The 23,762-nt window shown below is 42.0% G+C and overlaps 1 long non-coding RNA gene across 1 annotated transcript in view; it reads left to right on the top strand.

Annotated features, from left to right (window-relative positions):
• Positions 1-23,204, top strand: part of 2810407A14Rik — a 48,234-nt gene extending 25,030 nt beyond the window's left edge. The window contains exon 7 of the long non-coding RNA XR_876214.1: positions 23,114-23,204. This is a non-coding gene — a long non-coding RNA (RIKEN cDNA 2810407A14 gene). The remainder of the gene's footprint in view (positions 1-23,113) is intronic.
• The last annotated feature ends 558 nt before the right edge of the window (positions 23,205-23,762 follow it).

The raw sequence follows: 23,762 nt of genomic DNA on the forward strand, positions 1-23,762 counted from the left end.
CTCCTCCAACAAGGTCACACGTTCTAATAGTGCTACTCTTTACGGCCTTATGGGGGCCAGTTATAGTCCAACTACCACAGGGGCCCTGCTCTATCATTCTCAGTATAATTTCCTCCAAACAAGATCTCCTACCAAACATGAACCTCACTGTTTGGAGACCAAGCTCCCAGGATCCTATCCTTGTCCCTTGGCTATTATTGGCTTTTTCCTGGGTAGTGGGGGGATCTAAATTCTGGTCCTCATGTGTGCATAAGAAGCCATCTGAGTTGTCTCCTCAGCCCCCAGTAGTGTTGCTCCAACCAGATTTATTTTATCTGTCACCTTGGCACGGACTCATGGCGGTTTTTGGATGACAGGTGCTGAAGAAATCCTTGGTGGATGGCAACAATCTGCTAATGACTTCCTTAATTTGTAGACACCAGTAGAACAAACAGAGGGAGATCTCCTGGCCTTCATGTGTCTGCTTGGACTGTGCGAGGGCCTTTGTAATTGATGTTATTAGTCTCTTGTCTAGAACAATAAAACAGTTAAGTATCTCTGCCTCTCTGAAGTTCACCTTCAAGTGTGTAAGGCCATTTTTTGGATGCAGAAAGCTCGTCAATGACATTCTGCTATTCATCTAGGCTATGAAGGTCCTTACCAGATTTTTTTTTTTTTGAGTCTTCATAAATTCCCATGAGCTCTGCAAGATCTGGAGGCTGGTTTTATTAAGGGACCTTTGTTGAGAGCTGCCCAGAATAGTGATATTGTCATTAGGCACAGCTCAGGCTTTGAATACAAACTGTCTCCTTGGCTTCAGTCTGTCTATACCCTGAATACTCTTCTTGATCTGGTGGGTTTCTGGAACACCTGCTCTTGCCAACTCTGGTTTCTGTGCTTACCTCTCCTGTTTCTGTAGCCAGCCATCTTTGCAGTTGCCTGTGGTCTTTTAAGTATTCCAGGGTGAGCTTCGTGTTTATTGACACATTCACAGAGATATTCTTTGTGGCGTCTTGTCAAACCCAGCCAACCTTACTCCGCATCATGCTCAGTGGCCACATTATCCACAAGCGATTCCAGGTTTCTAGGAACTTGATCTAAGAGACAGAATCTGTTGCCATTATGGCTTTATTTTTTATTGTCATTTTTGTTCCAGTGAGTTATTTCGTCTATCACCTTGGCATTGACAGTACAGCTAGTTGGATGAAAATATTATTCTAGTGTTAGGGATGGAAGCACTCCTAAGTGAGTTCTAATAATCTGGTATCGACATACTTAATATTTAGGACCAAGTAAAGTACATTTCTTCCCAAGATCTCTATTATAGTCCTAGGTGGTACATAGGTGCACAAACAGAAGTAGCCCCTCAGTGACTTCCTCATAACACAGAGAGAGTGCAGAACAAGACTTTTCTCTTCTCTACCAGTGTCTTTGAGTCTTCTGGAATGAGAATTTGTGTTCATAATCCCACCCAAACTATATTGTAAAACTCCTGAGATACATGATTCAGGAAAGACCTTAAGAAAGCTCTCTATTCTTTAAAACGTGTAACTATGACACTTACCTATGCTTAGTTAACAGTGCTGAAGGCTGGTGGTTGAAGTTTTACCTCACACCTTGAGTGCTTTCTGTCCACACAAACTTTCTAACAAACAGGCTGCTGGTCTTGTGACCTGATCTTTTTTCTGCCTGTCATGTAGATGGCTGCACCTTTGATCATTTGCCCTCATGCTTGGGACTCACAATCTGCTTTTCAAGCCCCCACTAACTGGAACCTAGACTTCCATGTCTGATAATGAAACAGGGCTATAGAATTTTTGACCTTGGTCACATGAAAACAGGCTTCATCTGTTGGACTGCTCAATATATATGCTATAATAACAGCCACATGAATCTGTATGCACATGTATAGACCTCTCTGAATACAGCGAAGTTTACAAAGCACTGTAAGAGAAAAGCAAATACACTCAGTGGTCACTGAAATCAGGCCTTTGTCTGTCACTCATTTTATATTTGTTGACATCCAGGTTTCCTTTCTAGAAAGTGGGTAAACCCCAAGGCAGGAAAGAAGCATGAATGACCGTCTTTCTTCTGATTTACATCAATTAAAGATTCTTAAGCTGTGCTTTTGTCATTCTCACATGCAAACAGTCCATGGTGACCAACCTAGCCTACGTGTTTAATAACAGCGGCCGTAGGACAAGGATCTCTTCACATTTCCCAGTCCACCTAAAATCTCATGTTCTAAGAGCCACGCAGTATTTGCCATGGAATCTTTTGGAAAGATTTATTTCTATTTCAGTAGTGAGATATTTTAAATTTCTTTGCTGTTCCCTTTCTGAAGCTTTGTAGGTTTCAAATTCACTGTCTGGGTCAGTGGTAACAAATACAGATTAATGCATTATAATATATGCATTATAATATAGGCATCTTTTTATTTTATTGTATGTTATTATCAGCACTACAGAGTTGCCATTACGTATATTTTTAGTAAAAGTGTTTTGAGCAGCCTTTGCATTGATTTTGGTAGAAAGTTAATAATTGCTATAAAGCTTTATTTTTGAAATACAAAGAGAAACAAATATTTTAATATGTTTTCTTATCATTATATTATATCATTCTTCCCCTTGTCTAGTTCATTCAATGACATTTCCTGATGTTAGCTTTCTGTTGAGGGCAACGTGCAAACAGGCTAATAGACAATTTGCTTTGTGTTTACAAAATAATTTAGTTGCCCAGTGTAAGACTGTGCTATGGCTGCGGTGATTAACAAGCAGGATGGGTGAAGCTTAGAGCATTATTCAATGCCTACATCAAGGTCACATTCTCAGAGCTGGTTGAAGTGTGCATGCAAATGACAGCCTTTGCCTTAGCCTCTCACTTTCCTACAGAAAAAGGCTTTGTTAAATATGGTAATCAGACAGCTGGGTAAGTAATACTGAAATTTTTAACAAATTTGTTAAGGAAGGAGTCCACCATTACCCAGTTAACCGGCGTTTATCTACAACACAGTGAAATAATCATAGCAATAAATGTAAAGAAATCAGGCAAAAATTACAGTTTTATTAATAATAATGAAGGCTCCACTTATTGAATACCCTAGGTGAACCCAGGAATATCTTTAAGGTTTCAACAGCAAAATGAAAGATTTGGAAATTATATTTATGGCAATATATTTATTTCTGTGGAAGGATGACCTAGCAGCAGTGGGTTGTGATGTGGGAGAACTGGCTGGGAAATTTTTCTGTGGGGCCGTATATAGGCACAATGAGGAGTCCTTTCCTTTGTCAACATATGGACAGTCATTCCCAAGTCACCTTCATGGCATGGTACCCAGTGTGAAGTTGCTCTATACTTGAAAATTAAAATCAGTCAAGCATTCAAACTGAGTTCATGCCATTAATGACAGAGAGACGACATCTTACAGGAAACTGGGTGGCTTTTAATCATTCACAAAGCTGACATGATGTTTCTGTTTGTACAGCTTATATCGCACTCTCTTAGAAAGTTTAATCAACTGACTTGTATTTAAGGTAATCTCCTGGGGTATTTTCCTGTTTATTTTTTATTAAAAATGTAAAGACCTCTGGAAATTTTTTACTCTGTATTTATATACCAAATACAGTGAATCAAATCTTTGCACAATGCCTCATACATCCCCCAAGCAAACCCACAGACACCTCATAACCATTAGCCAAGGGCCAACAAAATAAAATTAAGTCTGGAATATCCCATAGATCGCATAGCGTTGTGAGCACCCAAAGAGATGAAGGATGAAGGTTTAAAAGATATGTTATGGGTACTCATCATAAGGACTGTGCCAGGCTGTTAAAACCATCTGGGAAAACATACTTCACTCTCTTATTCCATGATTGCATACTCTTGCAGAGTACAGTTCTCAAGTCAGACATACTAAGAGAATCCATGTGTATATTATAAGCTTTAAGAATAATGGAGATTCAGGTGGATAGGTAGAAGAGGATATGCCTTAGAATATCTCAAATGGACACCAAATTGCCACTGTAAAATCGAGACAAGAGCCTCTCCTCCATAGAGTGCCGTGGTGTATACGCATAGAGGTCTTGTATGTATTTGTGATACTTGGGAGAAGCTACGTGCATGCTGCTTCTTATTGTTACCGTGTTTGATGACTTTAATAAGGATGCTCCTCAAAAGCTAATATATTTGAGTTGTTGGTTTCCTGTTGGTGGAACTGTTTGAGAAAAACCTGGTGGCTCTTGTCAGAGGAGATGTGTCACATGGACCAGTTTGGAGGCTTTCAAATACCCATACCATTTCCACTGAGTTCTCACTACCTCCTGCTTATGGTGGTTTGAGACCTGACCTCTCGGCTGTTCCTGCCACCATGCCTTCCTTTTACCATCAGGGACCTGTTTTACATTTAGTTTAATGCTTGTATTATGTTATTTGGGTTCTCAAAGTCACACCAGAATCTCACATGTGAGACACTGTGGGTCCCTGCTGCTACCTGGTTCTGATTGGTAAATAAAGTTCCCTGTGGCCAATGGCTGAGCAGGGAGACAGAAGTGAGATTTTAGGATTCTCAGGTGAGGGGACCAAGGAGGGGGCAGAATTGCCATGCCAGGAAAGAAATAAGATTCTGGCTTGCAAGTGACAGGAGGAGAAGCATACTAGTTATGTCAGGGCAGGGGACGCACAGCCCCAGGTCTTCTCACCCTCAGCTTGGTCTAGAGTAGAAAAGATGAAATAGAGATTTAGTAGCAACTCAGGAGTATTGGAGGGGAGATGTTAGCAACATAGAATTTTAGGAGAGGCCCAGTTATTGAGCTATTTAAAGCATTGTAAATATAAGGCTGTGTGTGTGTGTGTGTCTTTCATTTGAGAATCCAGAACATTGGGGTGGGTAATGCCATTGCCACCCGGGAGATTAGAGCAGATTAATCAACTACAACAACAGGGACCCAACCTTTGGAACCATAACACCATTAAGTATTTTATTTTATAAGTCGCCTTATCTGTGTTTTATCACAGCAGTAGAAAAGTTAACCTAACATGAAGGCTTAGGAAAGATAGCATACAGTTCTAATCATTATTCAGAATTGGAATTTTCTGGCTCTTGGCAGATACTTTTTGTTATGGAAAATCCTTTAACTCAATAAAATAAGTGAATAATTGTATTTTAATAATTATATTGGTATAAAGATGAACATATTTGACTACTTTTATTATTATGAATATATTGTCTTTATATTAAGACTTTTGATTTAAAGCAAATATAAATTTAAGCATTTGTCTGGGCTCCTATGGGTAACTAGGCCCTGGAATATTGAGTGGAACTTGAAGTATGGGTGCAGGAGAGAGAGATAGAACAAGAAGTTCTTCTCTGTTGTGGATGATGGTTAATACAGAGATACACAGCTGGTTAAAGAATAAGCGAGGGAGAGGAAGAGGGGAGAGGGGAGAGGGGAGAGGGGAGAGGGGAGAGGGGAGAGGGGAGAGGGGAGAGGGGAGAGGGGAGAGGGGAGAGGGAGAGGGAGAGGGAGAAGAGGGAGGAGAGGGAGAGGGGGAGGGGGAGGGAGAGAAAGAGGGAGGAGACGGAGAGGGGGAGGGGGAGGGAGAGGGAGAGGGAGGAGATGGAGAGGGAGGAGAGGGAGAGGGAGGGAGAGGAAGAGGGGGAGGGGGAGGGAGAGGGAGAGGGAGGAGAGGGAGAGGGAGAGGGGGAGGGAGAGGGAGAGGGGGAGGGAGAGGGAGAGGGAGAGGGAGGGAGAGAGAGAGGGGGAGGGGGAAGGAGAGGGAGAGGGAGGGAGAGGGAGGGAGAGGGAGAAGGGGAGGGGAGGGGGAGGGGGAGGGAGGAGAGGGAGAGAGGAAAAACAGGGAGAGGGAGAGGGAGAGGGAGGAGAGGGATTGATTTGGGATTATATTTCAAAGAGAAGAAGCAGAGTGAAGGTCTGAAGCAGATTGCATTTGTAGAAGATTGGGGAGAGGTGACCCGTGAGTTCCCAAGGAACGGACACTTTTTTCTTTAGAACTTAAAATGAATCCTGCTATGAAGCAATAACTCGGTAACTGTATGACCTGAGTGGCAGGTTAAGGGAGTGTATCTTGGAGAGACATTTGAAGTGAGTTTTAGGTCAAGCAGTGGAAACCTAAGAACAAGGCTACCTGTGTGGTAACATAATGTTGATATCTTTTTTTCTGTTTCATTAATGTTAAAATAATAATGTTCATTTGGGACAAAAGAATAAGGAAATAAAAGATTGCAAGCAGAATAATGTGTAGTGAATTGAATGCTTGGCCCTCTGTCAGGAGACCCAATGCCTCTGACTAGTGATGCTCTTGCTTAGGCCACACAATTCCTTCTTATACTTTTTGTTTGTGAGTGGTGATAAAAATGGAAACTTTAGTATCTGAAGTAAAATAACAGCTATGACAACACCTTAAAACATGAAGGTAATATATGTGAAAATGATCACGGAGTGAGCAAATCTCAGCTAACGGTGTGTCTTTTATGTCCCAGGCTATAAAGGAGAGTAGAGTTGCATGCCCTTCCTTGGTTGGCCAGAGTTGCTCTTTCTGACTGTAGATTTGTGATCCTCTTTGTCTTTTAAATGGACAAGAGATAGCTGCTCGTAAACTTACATTCTGGAAGGCTTCCAAAGATCTAAATTGGAACCCCTCATAGCACGTTTAAATCAAGTAAATCCTAATTTCTCTCTTCCTCTCTCTCTTCCCCCCTCTGTCTCTCTCCCTTTCTTTTCAACTTCTTTCTTCTTTCTCTGTCACCTTTTCCCCTCCCCCACCTCTCCCCTTTCTCCCTGTCTTTCTCTTCTATTCTCTTTCCCCATTATTTTCTCCCAACCTCTTTCTCTATCTCTTTATCTCTTTCTCTCTCTGTCCCTTTCTCTTCCCATTCTCTCCATAGTTTCCCTTCCTCCTTCCATTTTCCTCCCCTCCCTTTTTTCTCCCTACCACAGAATAATGTGAGAGTCACAGGCTGCTTTCCTTCGTGTTGTCTGCCTGTCAAGGGAGCTCCCCATACATCCCTGACTCCTTGAAGCTGAGATAGGTTTACCCATTGAACTCCCTTTTGATGATATTTTAAGGCACTTCAAATCTGCAAGAGTTATCCCTTAACTATAGGCACCGGTAGGTTTTGAGACCTGCATCCTGTGCTAGTCTTCCTTCCCCAAATAGATTTCAAGTTCCCCAAAGTGCAGAAATCTGGCTTGTTTCATTGCCAAAGCCCCCAGTGTCTGGCAAATGTTGAGCTCAGACTAGATGAATGAAAACCGAGGAGAGAGATCTGGAAGGGACAGACATTCCAGGAGATGAAGCGTCTGTAAAATCGTTCCTGCTCCTTCCACTCCTGGAGCTTGCCGTTGTTTTCCCTGACAGTTATTTTATCAGGATTTCCCATTATAGCAGGGATTCTCCACTTAGCTCTTGTAAATCCAATGAAATGCTCAATAGCATATAACTGTGGCTATGGTAGAGGGTCTCCACATGCAGATTGATGGAGCATAGGATGCCTTTCAGGAGCTTCAGCAGAAGGTACCACATGGTGGGCATTAGATTTGGATACTGACTATAAAAGCTGTTTTCAGGCTATGATTTTGTAATCTTACTTTCAGCTGAAATGTGGTCATTTCTGACAGTCTGGTTGTTGGAGAACAGTCACATCCCGGTGTCGTTCTTCACCAATCCTGAGCTATTCTTTTTATTAATTAAGTAATTTATTTACTTTACATCTCAATTGCAGCTTCCCCTCCCTCCTACCTTCCCAGCCCCTCCCTTCTACCTTCCCAGCCCCTCCCCCCCGACTCTCCTCCAGCCCTTTCTTCCCCTTCTCCTTTCATACTCCCATCCACTTCTCTTCCCCTTCTCCATGGGGGAAAGTACTGAGTTATTTAAAAAAAAAAAAAACAACACACATATTGAAAAGAAAAATAGAACATGATTGATATTATCAGAGGGACAGATAAAGGATATTTTCAAAAGTCCATTCATAAAGAATTGTGATAAGAAGACAGAGGCAAGGGAGATTTATCAGTGGCCAAAGTACTTGCTGTTCATACCTCAAACCCATAGAAAAAGCAGGACATAGCAGTTTCCCTGGAATCCCAGCACCAAGGGACAATGGATGGAGGGTTCTGAGAACTTGCTGGTCACAAAGACCAGCTGAATCAAATTGTCAAGATCCAGATTCTGTGAGAGATACTGTGTCAAAAATAAAGTGGAGAGTGAAGGAAGAAGAAGACCATCCATATTGATCATTGGCTTCCACACTCACACACACACCACACATACCACACACACACACACACACACACACACACACACACACACACACACACCCCACGTACCCATGTAGCCATCCACCCACTACCACATACAAACTTAATAATAAACAAAGATGTCTTCCCCTTTCTGCAGCAAATATACCCTGTTTAGGGCCGATGCAGTCAGTCATGACTATCCAGGGACACCTGTAGAGTTTGTGTGAAGTTGTGTGTACCTGTTGAAAATAGGGAGCAGAGACTGGAACCAGGAAAACTGGGAATCAGCAACAGCCATCTGCCACAGTTACTTGTTATTTGGCTGTTGAGAAATCCTTTACCTGTAAGAGGGAGCATTCAAATTTCAATTAGAAATTTTCTGTGCACCTGAAGGGGCCCATCAGAGTTCGCAGCTCAAGTACATAGTTCTCATAAAAATGGTTTTGAATTAGATTAACAATGTCTCATTTTTAGCTTCTGAGATCTTAATCATGATTTTCTTTCTTTCTCCCCACCCCATCTCATTTTGCTTTACAACTCCACAAAGTACACTGGTACACATTGGTGACATCGGGAACCATACCCTACTCTAACTATCAGTGACTCCCATGTGGCTCGCCTCACAGTGTGTCATCAGGACTAATCCCTCTTTCCTATGCCTGCCCAGAAATTCTGGGAATGTATGTGAAGTTTCACATCTTCATAGCAACACTGCTATATTTTAAAGTTCAATTACTGTGAAAGAATACAGTTTACATACATTAAGTTTAGTTTGAGGTCTCTCTTGTCAGTTTTAGGGGAAATTTGTTCTAATGTAGCCTGTCACTCATCCATCCAGGAAACCCAAAGGGAACTCAATCATTCTTCTCAGAATGATTCAAGGTGACCTTCTGTACCTGTCCATATAAGAGATGTCAGAGATGCTTTCGGTATAGTGGGAGAGGCACTAAATTCATACAGAATACCCAACTATAGCAGTGTAATGGCTCTACGTGTATAATGAAGATTCTCAGGGGACTCTTGTTTGTCTACTCACCCATTACCACTCAGAAAATGCTAGGCTGGTGATGCTCTATGGAACATTGTATTGGTGTTACAAAGTATGCTGAACCGGCCACCTTGGTTTGGATGGTTGGTCTCTCAAATACACTCTGAGCATCTGGCTTGCCCTTGGAGGCTGTGTGCACTGCTTCCTAGATCTTGGGAATAAGCTTTATCTCCATCTGGGGTTCTGAATAGTTAGGATGAGCTATGAGAACGTTAGAGAAACCAAGGGAGCTTGCGTCTATGTCTGCTTAGTCACATTTCTTGATTTTAAATTAGAGGATTCTCTCGTCATCTCCTTTCTGGGCTTCTGTCCTCTTTCACCCTCTCCAGTCCTTATTTAGATTTGCTAGCTCAGTTCAGTGTGTTCTCATACTGTATCTGTGACCTCACCTAAGGAGTCAATAAGAAGCATATTGAATTATGGAGCTTGAACTTTATATAGGTCCTCTGAAAGCCAAATTTATGCTTTTAAAACATAGCCTCAAAAGTAAACTCCTGTCTTAAGAAGATTGTCTTATAAGTTGGGACAAAGCATCCTGGCTGGAGGAAGGATGTGGTAAAAAAGGGGAGAATGCTGTTTGAAATTTTCATGATAGGAAGAACTCAAATCTATTTTTTCTTCTGAGCAGGGTCTAGGGAAAGAGGCTTGGTACCAAATGGAATGCTAATCAAGGTGGTATGGAAAGACCTAGTAGTCTTCATGTTGATCATTTAGACATAAACCAGAAACATGAATCTTACTGTTCTTCACTGTGGAAGATTCTTTTGCTAAGTTGACAGGGAGGGAGAGTGAGCTGGGCTGTATGTGGGACAGAGAATACGTCCTTTAACTTTAAATAAAATTATGTTATTTCTAATTATTACCTATAAATTTATCAGAAAGGAACTCAGGACATAGAGTGTTTGAACTCAATAAATGCCAACAAATTGGTTCTCAGTAAACATTAGCTCTTTCCTGACTCACATTGTTAGGATTCATTCCATTGAGGAGTTAGGACATGCTTGTGCTCCTTATTTCTATTTTTCTGAATATTTGTTTGGTAGGATCAATGGAGAAAAGGGTTGTGGTTTCTGGATTAGATGAGGCTTCATTAATTTCCCAGAACTGCCAAAAGTTACCACAAGTTTGATGGTTTAAGAAAACAGAAATGTGTTTCCTCATGGTTCTGGAGACCAGAAGTCTTAAACCAAGGTCTCTTCAATACCACAACCCTCCAGGGACAAGAGGGAAGAGTCCTTCTTGTCTTCTAGCTTCTGATGGCTTTTGGTGTTTCTTACTTATGGTAAGATCTAATGTTTACCATCACCTTCATAATGCCTTCTCCCTTTCATATCCAAAGTTATTCCCTCGTCCTCTCCTTCTCCTAAAATAACAACAGTCATGGAGTTTAGAATCCATTCTGAACCCAAGGTATGTTCCTTCTAAGATCGTAAACACAATTAGATTTTCAGAGAGCAACAGAAGAGTTATTTCCAAATGAGGTCATTGTCTTAGTTAGGGTTTCATTGCTGTGAAGAGACACCGTGACATTTTATAAAAGACAGCATTTAATTGGGGCTAGTTTACAGTTTCAGAGGTTTAGACCATTATCAACACAGCAGGAAGCAAGGCCATATGCAGTCAGACATGGTGCTGGAGGAGCTGAGATTTCTACATCTTTATCTGAAGATGGCCAGGAGAAGAGACTCTTTTCCACACTGGGCAGAGGTTGACCACAGGGATGCCCCAAAGAGTGGTGACACACTTCCTCCAAGGTCAAACCTTCTAATACTGCCATTTCCCATGGGTCAAACATATTCAAACCACCACAATCATATTATGCAGTATAAAGTTTACAACTTGGGGTGCATCTTTTTGTCGGATACAAGTTGTGGTAGTTTTGTTCTTGTTACTATGATAAAATATCCAGACAAAAGCAACTTTAGGAGAAAGGGTTTATTTTATCGCAGTTTCAGATTGGTGCAGACAAGCCAAGGAGCCATGAACCTGAAGCAGCTAGTCATATTACTTCACAGTCAAGAACACAGACAGTATGTGAGAATATGCATACACACTTATCTTAGTGCTCTGTCAGCTGTCTCTACTCTTAAATAGTCCAGGGAAGGTGCCACTCACATTCAGGGTAGGTCTTTCTGCCTTAATTAATATAGTTAAGAAAATCTCTCACAGGTATGCCTGTGGATCTACTTGATCTAGATACTCCTTCATCAATACTCTTTTCTGAGGAGATTTTAGATTGTGGCAAGTAGACCATGATGCTAGCTATCACACCATTAAATCCACTGTAATGGAAAACACATTTGGAAAATAAAACAAAGAATATAGGAATAAGCAAGAGATGGGTAGTATATATTTTTCCCATTCCTTTTCCAAAACTGTGACAGAGTCAATTGCTCACCTTAAAAAGAGACTAGAGTAGGTTAGCTAAGAATCTCAAGGCCTATCCTGTTTGATTCTTATTGTCAACTGACATAAGCAAGAGTCACTTTGAAAGAGGGAACCTTAGTTGAAGAGTTGCCTGGATCAGATTGGACTCTGACCATGTCCATGGCCATTGCCTTGCTTGCTAATTGTTACAGGTGGGCCTCGCCCACTGTGGGCAGCACTAACCCTAGGCAGGTGGTCTGAAAGCTAGATATGCATGAACCAACCAGTGAGCAAGCCAGTAAGCAGTGTTCACCCATGGTTTCTACTCTCGTTCTTTCCTCAGTTCCTGCCTGACTTCCCTCAGTGATGGACTGAAAGCTGAAAGTGTGAGCTGAAAGAAACCTTTCTTTCTCCAAGTTGCTTTTGATCATGGTCAGTGTCAAATTAAAACAAGGCCGTGTGTGTGTGTGTGTGTGTGTGTGTGTGTGTGTGTGTGTGAAAACTTGAGCATAAGCAGAACAACAACTCTGGGGTGATGGGCACTATCATCCTACGGTAGGATCATTTAGGCAATACGGAACCTCAGAATGGTTACTAGGTGAGATATATATTAATGAGATGTGAAGCAGACTAGACCTATACCTTCTGCTCTTTCAGCAGGCCTTCAAGGGCGTCAATCCATTTTCAAGACTTTTATCTACACTTGTAGTTAATAATATGAATACATGACTGAAAGAAAAGTCAAGAGCAGATTCCATCTCAGTTACATAAGAAATACCCAAAATAGCCAAGAGAGATTTATAGTGTCTATTGATGTTACCATTAAGCTGATGGGAACTAAGAACTATTATCATTTTGCTATTGACATTAGTAAATCTTCTTCCATACTGCAGGAACCTAGGAAGGTCTACTCTGAAACTTCTAAAAAGCTAAAAGATCTGTCTCCATAAACTATGGGGAAACCTGTATGAATATTGCTCATTTGAAGCCTGAAGCTAGAGATTGCCTCATTTAGAAAACAACCTCTAGGAACTGTTGTGAGATATGATCACAGCCTAAATGTCAGGAGCTCTGGAAGGTTAGGGGAGGGAACAGTAATGTCAAAGGAAAGCAGAAAACAGTTTTTAGAAAAAAATAACAGTGCATGATCTAACAGAGGTGCAGATTCCTGCAGGCCAATGTGCTAATGAATTGGTGTGGGACATGAGAAGGAAATATGTCAGGTTACTGTGCACCTTGGACTGATAATAAGAGGAAGTACTTGGAGTTTATGGCTCACTAGCAAGTTTTGCCACTGTGGGATGCTTCTCAAGGCCATAGGGAGGAGACAGTGCCCATGGGAAAACCTTCTGCAGTGGTGTAAACACCCACTGTGGGCACTCAGTCCTGACTTGGACTATTGTGCTCTGCCCCATTTTATGTTTTTAGCATCTTCTCTTCTGAAGGATCCGTTCCTCTATCCCTGCTGTGAGCTGTGACACTTAAGCTTCTGGTTTTATTTCCTACTCCCTTTTTCAAGCAGGAAGGAGACAAAGAAGTCATTGGATCATTCAATTGAAAAAAAAATAGAAAATACCAGCACAGCATTCTTATTTTTACCCTGCTGTCACTTTATAGGAAATGAGAGCAAAAGGTCAGTAGGTCCTAAGAGAGGTTGTTGGTGGGGTTCAGAAAAACATTTTCCCCTGGGGACTTGAGAAATTGGCTTGGTTGCATGTCAGTGACCCCTGTTCATAGAGAAGCAAAGGAGGTCAGGCGGTTGCATGCACCCATGGCTAGTTGTCCAGGCCAGATGGGCTTCCCACAGATACTGTCTCTGTTCTCCTCCTAAGGTAGCTAGTTGTGTTTAGGACTTGCCTTTTAAGTAGTAGGAAGTGAAGAGACCTTTACAGATCAAAGGAAATGTTCTTGGGAATAAGAATGATGCCTGGGAGCTGTGTAGGGGACAGCAGGTAGCAGACAAGGCTTTCCTGGGTAACTCTGGACCATTGCATGTCTCAGTTTTACTTTAGAAGGTAGGAGGCTGAACCCAATTAGAAAGGGAGAGTAGAGGGTAGAGCTGAGCAGAAGCGTAACTATAACCATGGAGTTTAGATACATGTAGTCTCTCTCTGTCTTTGGGGGTCACCTCTGGTATCTTTTGCAGGCTTTGACAGTGATCCCCAGAAACCTCATTTCCATTATGTAGGTTGTTGCTGTAGTACCTTAAGTATGGCATGTCTCCTTCTCTTGATATTGAGCTACTCCAGGGCAAGAGTGTATTCCTTAACTGTGTATTCCTAGGCCCAAACAATTATAGACAGAGCTATGTAGCTTTAAAGTACTCATGGTGTGACAGAAGAAAAGACAGGTCCATGGACAGTGAGTTTGAGTTCCACAGTAGGTCTCTGCCATCATGGTTAGAAATTATTTCAACTGTCGAGGGACAGGCAGTACAGGTAAATTGGAGGAGGAATAAAAATGCCCATACCAAGATGTCATGAGAAGGGATTATGGTACATCTTCATTTTCAGGCTGAACAGCTGGCCTGGTACTGTAATCTGGCTCTTATTGTACTGCTGACCAGAGGTGAATTTAGGAAATGGAGAGAAGATAAAACAGTAATAATCCAATTTCAACCATTTTGTGTGTGTGACTTACCTGACATAACCATACCAGAAAAGGTTGCCTGCCAAGCTACTAATTCTACCTCTTGCTCTAGAGAGGAGGGAGATGATGTCACAAGGGATGGAGTACGTCTGGCTGACTATGGAACAGGAGATTTTATAGACTATCATGGGAACTTTTCCAAGAAGGCCTTTGCTAAAAGACAAAACTAAAACATACATACTATGAAAAAACGTTATGGGTTTAATTGCAGTTCTAGAATCCAGCTCGAGTCTGCACCTAAGATGATTCAGAAAGCTCCATTGACCAACATGGGCCAGTTATATTTACACTTAGAGGAAAGAAAGTGATATGCAAAAATAGGAACTAGAGGAGAGCCAATCCAGTTGCTTAAAGTTGTGTCTGTCTTATGTGAATATAAACAGCTGCTGCTTGCAATTAGATGGGGCTTAAGTTATTTTTTTTCAAGAGTAGAGTACATTCTGCATATATACAAGTTAGACTACAGTCCACTACATAAATAAAAACCTTTAGGTCAACCTAAGTAGGAAGGTGGCTTCAGGACAAATTTAACTTTGGGAAAAAATAGTAAGAAATTAGCTTCATGTTAAGGCACAGAACTATTTAGTTTACTTTAGTATCATCAAATACAAAACCAGGACTAACTGTGTTGTTTCCCAGACCCCCGGCAGGTAGCTTGAGATACTCAATGTGTCCAGGATAGCATTTAAACAAAATTCTATGTTCTCCACAAAATTTTTTATATTTCATCATAGCATCAAATTTTCCAGTACGGATGTAAGTGTTCTTTGGGTCTTAATTGTTCACAAATAAACATGGCTCTCCATTCAAATTCTTCTTTCCCTTTCCCCTTTTGTTTTTCTGAGAAATTTCTGTTGGCACAGGACAGGAGTATGTTTTGCTTGACTTGTCATTTGTAGTAAGAATGTCCCTGTTCATCCCTGCTGCATCAAATCCATGTTTCTTCGGAGGGCTTAGCTTGACAGCCTCTTGTACCCTCTTCCTGTCGAATACCAACTCATCTTTTCCTTAGCACGATATTTGTTTAACCTGGAGTCATGTTTAGTAACATAGAGATGCTATATGAATACGTCATATTCAAAACCTCAGATAAATAGCTCTTTATGTGAGGGGAGAAGTAGCTATTCCCTTGATTTAATGCCTTCCAAGTAGAAAATAGTGGATAAGTTAGACAATGCGACCATTTTATTAAGCAAATGGTAACAGTAAAATTAGACTTGATGTTCATAATAGCCTTTTCAGTGTGCTAAAAAGGAGAGGTTTGGGCATTTCCCAAGTCCTTGACATATCTCGCATTTAGGCTTTCTTTGTTAGTCATTTAGTATGTCTATTTATATAAATCTTTATTTTTACTTTGCAATCTGACAGCCAGCACCACCAAAGAGTATTTTCTTCAGGACACCAGCTGGTTCCTTTTCTCCTAAATGGGCACAGTGCTCCAGAAGGCGTCTAGCGTGGACGTGTGCCCTCTTTCTTTGTGAGGACTGTCTAAAATTGAAAATAACTTTTTTTTTCAAGTAGCAATTTGCCATAGCAGGGGCCATGACGCACCAACACTTACTGAGGGTTGGGAGTAGGGAAAAAGTGTGAGGTATTATTTTCTGAAGAGACCAGAAAATAGGAAAACGTTCAGAGATTGGCCATACTCTTTCTGTCGTTTTCAAAGGGAAAAGGCAATCTTATTAAGTGGTTAAGTGGCTACACTGCTGTAACGTCTGTGTCCTGTGTATGTCCCGCAACACCTTCATGTGACTTTGCAGCCAATACTTTTGAGCTTCACAAAGCTACTTTAAGGTCGAGTTGTCTCCTTTAGGAGCAGACCCATGTTGATAATATTCTACATGTGAGATAGACTTATTAAACAAGAGAATAATATAATTAATATGTAGCTCAAAGACAAAATGACCCTTCTGTGATCTAGGCAGAAACAATTTTATTTTATAGTTGATTCTGAAACTGTACACCCCATAGTGGTGTAGGCAGAGGGAAAGGGGTCTTCCTGATTCTTTAGACACAAAACCAACCTTTTAGGGTGGACATTGCTAGTGATTTTCATTCATGGAGGTAAAAATCCACAACTCACAGAGGTGAACGCCTTCTTTGAGAACATCTGAGAATGGATGACATATCTCTTCATCCAAGAACGGCTGTTACCTGTGACTCATGGAGAAAATCCTAGCATTTGGACTTGTGGAATTCAGGTGCCACTGTTCGCTCCTGAAAGTGGAGATTCCTCCATGGTCTGCATATGGAAAGAGGATTTTTAATAGTTGCCTTCCCCCAGTAAACTTATTTATTTACTTCCTACAGGGGGTGGTAGTCTTAGCAGTGGGTATGGGGGTGGGCAGGTGAGGTTCAAAATGGAGTAGTAAGTTGCAGTGAAGGGAGCATGCTCAGAAGAGGTTAAATGGCATGGCTGAGATCTAGCATCCGTACTAAGGGGAGAGAGGAGCTAGTAAGTGTTTCAAAAGTCTGAACCTTAGAGAAATGCAGAGGAACTGAGGCGGAGAAAAATGTTATGAGAAAACACTTTCAGCTAGCCTTTGCCGCATGACAAACTTCTCCAGAATTTCCTGGCTAACACAAACATCGTTTACTGTTGCCTGAGCTCTGCTGATCAGAATCAACCTAGATGACTGCGGCTATGGCAGACTCTGGCTTGGAAGTCAACTTATAGAGGGATGCATAGCCTCTGCCCATGTCTAGGGACTGGCTGATAGATGTGGGGTGCAGAAGATGTCCTCGAGTCTCCATCATTATGCATTCTGGCCTTGATTTCGTCACACCTTAGCAGTAAGCCTCCCCACATCTGTCAATCACCTGTCTCCCTTGCAGGTTCCAGAGTTGCCACAGCATCCCTTTCATTGGCCAAAGAAAGATATAATAGCATCCTGGATTTAAGGAGTGGAAAGTCAGCTTCTATTCTGATAGGACGAGCCAATAAGATACCTCACAAGAAGAACGCTCCTGGGAAGGGAAGGAAAATTACAGGCATCTATCCAGTCTGCTACATGCATCACGAAAGACTGGAGCGCCTTGGAGTTGAGAGCTGGATGAAACCCTTGTCTGCTAACAGGAAAAATAAATATAGGTGTTCCTTTTCCCATCTTGGGGAAAGGTGAGAGACCAAACATTGAGTGATGGTAATAGTGCCTGAAACAATGCTTTTGGGAAGGAGTTGTGAAAAATATGTAGAATCTCACTTATGTTTGTGGAATCAGAGAGAGAAAGACACCCACCCGGCTCAGATGCTCCTAGAAGTGTGATGAAATTTGTAGGGAGACAAATGGGCCACAGTGACCATAACAGAGCTCCTCTCTCCCAGCCAGCCATGGCAAGTTATAGATAGTCTGAGCTGCTGAAGCTGAAACAGGACATGTGTGACCGGTCACAGATGCCATCAAGAAAGCCCTTGAGGGGCTGGGGGGATGGTTTGGTGGGTAAACATTTGCCATGCAAGCATGGGGACCTTATTTTAATTCCAAGATCTCACATAAAATGCCAAGTGTGATGGCAAGTTATTGGAGTACTGTTGATGTAGAGACAGGTTAATCCCTGGGGCATACCAGCCATCTAGTCTTAGCCTAAGCAGTGAGCCCCAGGTCCCAGTTAGAGAGCTGAGGTTGAATTCTGGTGTCCACATGCACATACACATGTTCTTGCATAAACTTATATACTCACAGTGAACATGCACTGCTTCCCCACAATGTAAAGTTGTTGAGTGGATTGGCTGCTAGAGACTGAGACCTCTTCTGCTCATGTCTCCTTAATATATCAGCAAAAGGAAGTCATGTATACAGCAAAGAAATATCCATAGGTATGGGCTGTTGAGGAGAAAAGACATTCTGAGATTATATTTTAGCCATTCCCTGAGTAAGGCTTGAAAAATGGTAGCTGAGACTCAGCATATCTTCTGTGGGAGATAAGAGAACACACATACAAATTCCCAAGTGATTTTTTTTATTGACTCTTATTATTTTCTTCAAGATATTATGAAGGGGAAATATGTAGAAAGCGTCTTCGGTGGAACTTTGGGCAGTTGCGGTGGACAGCGCTAAGGGACAGTTTCCGTGGCTTCAGGCTCCAGGTCTGACTATTGTCCTACAGATCATCGTTCCCGAGTCCACAGAAGGCAGTCCTTCCTATCTTAGAAAGAGCCAGTGCTCAGAATGTGGTCCTGTTGCTCTGAAAAGAAATCTTTGAAGTGTAGCTAGAGCTGACTGTGGCCATGGGGAAGGAGTCACAAGTGCCAAGTGGGACTGGAGAAGTCTGTGAGAGTCTCCAAAGTGCCACGCTAGAAGTTATTTGTATTCAAGATGAGCTAGGCTTCTGACACCAAGGCTGCACATTTGCAGAATGTAGAACAATCGGCCACTGGGAATGTTGGGAATTTCTCATTATTTTTCATTATGAAGGTGCCAAACTGTCTGTGCTTATGTTAAATCTGAGGGCACTGTTGCTGGAAATGGGAAGAAATAAAGCAGTATATCAAACGTGGGCTGGCTGAACCTGAAAAGGTGAAAGGCGGGGGCAACTCATGGAGAAATGCAACTCATGGTGCCCAGGGCTTTTAGATTGTTGCAGTTCTGAGTCTGGTAAGGCAGGGGCTGAGGTGACGAGCTGAATGAGTGAGAAGAGTTACTGGGCTGAATGCAAGTTTATCTTTGGGAGGATGTACAGCTTTGTTGTAGAGCCCCGTGCAAATGGAAAGAGCCAGGTCGCCGGGCAAGGGGCTCGCTGAGGGAGAGTAAAGAAGCATTCTTCTAGGAAGGGGCGAACTGTCCTGTGGGAAGGGTTTGTAGACACAATGGAAACCAGCCCCAAGTTCTCATTTGGCAACTGAATTTCTTTATCTCTCTCAGGTCTTGTTCCCTTAATTCCATTTTCATTCTGTGTAAAATGGAAACAAATAGTACTATGTGCAAACCAACTATGGAGATGCCAAGTGTCTGTGCGTTTGTTAAAGCTAAAGGCACCGTTGCTGGAAGTGGGGAGAAATAAAGCTGACCACTATTCATTCGTTGTCTCTGCCATCTGTCTGGAAGGTTGCTCTTCTTAGCCGTTCTTGAGAGAAGAGGGCAGGAGCAGAAGAGAGTGTGCTGAGATGGTGTGTGTGTGGCCTGTCCTCTTACACGGATAGGACTTTACAGGGGCTGTCACTAAGGGAATGAAGTACCTGTTTTAGGCTCCATGTGAAAGGGGTGCCCCAACCTCAGTCTTCAAGGTAAGTATGATTTTAATGTAAGTTTTTAACAGGAAAAATCAGTACAAAAAGCAGCAGGGTAAGCCAATTGCCCAAGTTTTAAGTAAAGTTGGGATCATGAAAAGTACCCCGCAGAGCTGTGTTGGAGCCTGAGGCAGAAAGAAGCCAGCAGTGCTGACTTCTCTTTGTTTAAAATTTTGTTATTTTACTCACTAGGGCTTTCTGTGTGATAGTGGTTTTTAAAAAGTACACTCCCATCAGTGGAAAGAGAGGCCCATTGGTAGTGCAAACTTTATATGCCTCAGTACAGGGGAACGCCAGGGCCAAGAAGTGGGAGTGGGTGGGTAGGGGAGTGGGGGGGAGGGTATGGGGGACTTTTGGGATAGCATTGAAAATGTAAATGAGGAAAATACCTAATAAAAAAATTTTAAAAAGTACACGCACAGTTATTTACTTTCATCACTGATGTTGGGTGTCTGTTTAAAAAGTAAGCCCTCATTTGGTTTCCCTTATTGTTGTTGTTTTCTACTCTCAAATCTACCTTGGCAGGTCCTACTATAAGCTACGTTTTTAATATCTGAAAATACCTAAGTCTAGAGAGAATTTGCATTTGTATGGACACTATATACCTAGTTGTCACAAACTTGGGGGTTAAAAACTGCTCATATTTATCCTCTTCACAAGAAATGCAGTCATGAGAGATGGAGTAGAGACTGAGGGAATCTCCAACCAATAACCAACCCAACTTGAGGCCCATCGTATGGATTAGCACTAATTCCTGACACTATTAAAAATATTCTGTTATGTTTGTAGACAGGGGTCTAGCATGACTGTCCTCTGAGAGGCTCCACTCAGCAGCTGACTCAGATAGATGCAGACACCCACAGCCAAACAGTGGTTGGAGCTTGGGGACTCTTATGGAAGAATAGGAGAAAAGATTTTGGCTCTTAGGAGATAGGTATTTCACAGAAAGACCAACAGAGTCAACTATCCTGGACCCTTGGTGCTCTAAGGGACTGAAGCATCAACCAAAGAACATACACTGTGGGACCTAGACCTCTTTGCACATATGTAGCAGATGTACAGCTTGGTTTTCATGTGGGTTCCAGAGAACTGGAACGGGAACTATCCCAAAAGCTGTTGCCTGTACATGAGATATGTTCTGCAAGCTGAAGTGCCTTGTCTGGCCTCAGTGGGAGAGGAAATGCTTAACCTTGAAGAAACTTGATGTGCCAGGTTGGGGACAAATCCAAGGGGGCTCTACCCACTCAGAGCAGAAGGGAAAGGGAATAGGTGAAGGATTGTCAGAGGGGATGACGGGGGGGGGGGCGCGGCAGAATGGGATATAAAGTGAATAAGTAAAGAAAATTTAAAAAGTATATGACAATAAGCTAGGACAAAAAATGCTTTATTGTGCATGGACAAACTTAAAGCAATAGCCTCTGCGAAGGAAAGAGGATGGAGTTTGAGTTGAAGTCAAAGTCTTGTTATCGTTTTCTTTTTCTTTTAAATCAGATATGAAGCTCAGTTCATATGAAAAAGAAACACAGCTAGCGTTTCCTGGTAAAGTTATGGAAGTCGAAATCTCAAGTCAGTTTCCCTGAGCTGGAGTCCAGATGTTGGCTCACACTGGCACCGTTGAGAGTTTCCCTTTCTTGCTGTCCCAGTATCTACAACTGTATCTGATCATTCCTTGGCTTTGGACTCCTTTGCGACAATTTCTTCGACAGGAAAAAGAGTGATTTTATTAAGGAGTCACTGAGCTACTCTAGAATAATCTTCCCAACCCAACATATGCCCCTTGGGCCAGGAAGATCTCCTTAGCCATGTGTAGTTCAGGCTGTTGCCACTGTGGCTAGATGGCTTTGAGGACCATTCATCAGCTTCTATCAGCTGGGCAGGGCAGGTTGGTTATACTGATGTTGACCAGCTTCTGGCCCTGTTGATGGAGACTACAGATGTCTCTGTAGGAGCAGCAGGTAGAAGAGAAGGAGGGAACAGCAAGGAACATAATTTCCACTTTCTTTATGGGCCTGCCTGGTGCTACGGTTGGCATCAGGGACAAAGTAGGGAAGAGGGGGTGGCAATTGCTATTTTTATCCTTTATGCAGAGCCCTGTTTGAAAGATAAAGCAGAATAAAGCCTCCTGGCGGTGCTAGGAGACATACATACCTGACTTTCCTGAATTGGTGTTCCCAGGACACCAGATATGCACGTGGGGAAGATGCTCCAAGGCTGATTGACAGATTAAAACTTTGTGATTTCAGAGAATTGAATGGAATGTTGCAGAAATAGAGCCAAACTCTTTTGGGCTCTCTTTAGTCCTCTCAACTTTCATTGTTGACTTCTGTGTCTGACGTAACATCATTGTGACTATTGAGTACAACCTATTGGAGTGTTTTAATAGACCATGTGCTCAACAAAGCTGAGAATGCCACCAGATTAAGATATGAGACGGACAGTGGGTGTTTTCCCTGCTGTTCTGTAGTACATCTCTGTGTCATTTCTCACCAATGCATTGAAAAGTGCCTTGATTTATATTTTCTTTTGATCTGTAACTGTAAAACCCGTTTCCACATTGGAATGTGTTATTTGAGGGCACATTTACCAGATGCGGACCCTTTAAAGTACAATAATAACTGTCCTGGCATGATATGCCCACCGGTGCAATAACGGCATGTATATTACAGGAATAACCAACCACTTTCTGTTTGGATTTAGGGCCTGCTCTGCAAGAGAGAATTCATGCCTAGCACCATTGTTAGGGGCAACAACTTGTGGCCCTCAGTGAGAACATCCTACTACAATTCTGCTAAAGCAACATAGCATTAAACCAAGTTGTGATGACTTATCGCCATACTCATTGATTAGTCATCTCTCAACCCTCCAGAGAGGCTTCTCTCTTACCGAGGGTGCTGATTAGCATACATACCTGTAGCTGGTCAGCTTCAGAGTGCTCAGTCTTAAATGGGACGTCTATATCATCTCACCTCCAAAGGCTCAAGGATCATTGTGGAAGAGGGAGCAAAAATACTGTAAGAGCCAAAGGGTGTTGATGCAGGAGTACAGTGAAACTATTTTCAGAACAGGTGCACATAGGACCTCACATTGGTTGTGCAACCATGCACAAGACTTGTGCAAGATTGAGCTAGTCAAAAATTCTAGTGTGGGGAATGCAGGTGATCATGTATCCCTGCCTCTAACTGAGAAACCGATGGCAACTGATGATGGCTTCTGGGGGAGAGGTACATTTTTTCAGATATGCAGGTCCCCAAGAGGCTGTGTAGCCTCCAATCCTAAGCACATGATACAGGACTGAGTGGATGGAGAGGGTTAAGAAAAGCAAACAAAACCAAAATAAAAAATAATGAACACAAGATGTTGGGAGAGAATGGGGTGGGAGTGACGATGAGAGAATTTGAATGGAGGGAATGGAGACTGGATTTGGTCAAAAACACAGTTTATGTGTGCATAGCATTCTCAAACAAACAGAAGACCATGCTGGTTTCTGGGAAAGACCAATGGACTTGCTGTTAGCCCTTGATATATACAATGAGAATTATTACCTTTATAACTTTTAAAATTATCTTTATTTTTTTCCTTTTTCAGAATTGTGCTACTTAGGACAAGGCTCAGTCTGTAGAGGGAAAGATGGTCTCTCAGGCTTCGCAGGTTACGCGACCTTTGCTGCAATGTGTATCGGCTCTGCTGTTGTAGCACACAGTTATGAATAGTATGTGAAGAAATGAATCTATCTATACTTTAATAAAACTTTACGGACACAGAAATTCTCATTTTTGTATATTTTGCACATGTAATGAAATATTTTTGATATTTCCAGTCATTGGTAAATGCTAACATGTAGAGCGTATCAACCATTTTTAGCAGGTTAAAAATGTATAGACAAGTGGGCTGTGTCTTCTGTTCCTTTACCAGAATGCTAAGGTCACATTTTATAGCTTATTCCGGGATGGTATCTTGAGGACAGGATGAGGTAATATGGTACTCAATTTGGAGGCCTATTTTATAAATATAGTATCTTACCCCTAATCTCATCTAATCTATTGTAATATCATTGAATAACTGTAAGAGAAATTACTGAGATTGGATGTTAACATAGCATGGTGGCTAGTGGTCTATTAAGTTAATACATTCCAGAAGCTTTTATTGATAGTTACAAGGGATGTTAAGTCAGACCCAGGGGTGGGCAATGAATGGCAATTGAGAGACTAAAGAGTTTATCCCTCTGCCTTGCAGT

The sequence above is a fragment of the Mus musculus genome, chromosome 16 (genome assembly GCF_000001635.26).
Source record: "Mus musculus strain C57BL/6J chromosome 16, GRCm38.p6 C57BL/6J".
Classification (NCBI taxonomy): Eukaryota; Metazoa; Chordata; class Mammalia; order Rodentia; family Muridae; genus Mus; species Mus musculus.